Raw genomic sequence first — 1,153 nt, 5'->3', positions numbered from 1 at the left:
GGGGGGGGGGACGATCTGCAGCCGTGCCGGGTCCCGGGCAAGGTCCCAGCGTGGAGGGGCAGAGGGGTTGATCTCCCTTCCAATGGGAGCAGGAAGGGCCGGATCGCGCGGCGGCCCGGCGGCCCCGTCCCCGGCGCCCCGCCCCCCGGGGGGGAGGGCCGTTGGTGGGGTCGGCCAGCGCTGGCACGGCGCCCGGCGCCCGGTGCGCTTGGCGACACCCTCCCAGCCACAATAAGCAGTGTGTTTGCGCACAGGCATACCGTCACCGGCAGCCGGAGCCGTGCCCCGACCGGGCGCAGGCCAAGGATCACCAGGGAGGTGTGGTCGCACCGCCGGGCACCGAGCCCGGGGCCAGCGCGGGGGGAGCTACGGAAGGCACCGGATCCGCGCATGTAGCACCCCTCTCCCCGCGCGGAGTGGATAGCCACCGCCGGTCGGCCTCGGCTCTCACGCTTTGGGGCAGGCGGGCCGGGGAGAGCCGAGCCGTCCGACCCAGGGTGATCCTCCCTGTCCCAGGGGGGGAGGGGGGGGGCAGAAAGCAGAGCCGGGGCCACACATGCGACGGCCTCGGCCGCCACGTCGGACGCCGAGGGGGCGGGGGCATGCCAGGAGGCGCGGGGGGAGGGGGTGCGCCGGCAGAGTCGTCGGCGGACCGCCTCCCGTCCGGGCACTTGGGACGCCATGGTCGGGGAAACACCGTGGCGCGGGGGAGGCAGGCCGGGGGCGACGGCGCACGTCCGCCCATCCCGCGGCCCCTTGCCCGGATCCCTCTCTGAGCGGGAGACTCCACCCCGGCCTCACCTATGCGTGTGTGCGTGCGGGCGTGCGTGCGGGCGTGCGTCGGGAAAGACACCGCCCGCGGCCCTGTCACGCTGGCCCCTTTCCCCCGGGCCGGAGGCACGCTGCGGAGCACTTACCCAATGGACCCGGCTCCGAGCCCGGAATGCTCGCATCCCGGCCGGAGGGAAGACACTTTCCGGCGAAGCACCGCCCGAAAGCGGCCAGGGGGCATATTTCCGTCCTGGCCGGAATCCGCCGTGTGAGCGTGCGCCCGTGCCGGTGTCCGTGCTGGTGCCTGTGTGTGTGTGCGCCCCCCCCCCCCCCCCCCCCCCCCCCCCCCCACACGGCCGACCCGCCTTTGGACAAACATGCC

This window comes from Fonticula alba (assembly GCF_000388065.1).
Source record: "Fonticula alba strain ATCC 38817 unplaced genomic scaffold supercont2.5, whole genome shotgun sequence".
In the NCBI taxonomy this organism is placed as follows: Eukaryota; order Rotosphaerida; family Fonticulaceae; genus Fonticula; species Fonticula alba.
The sequence above is the reverse complement of the archived record's forward strand: the minus strand, read 5'-3'. Positions refer to the sequence as shown.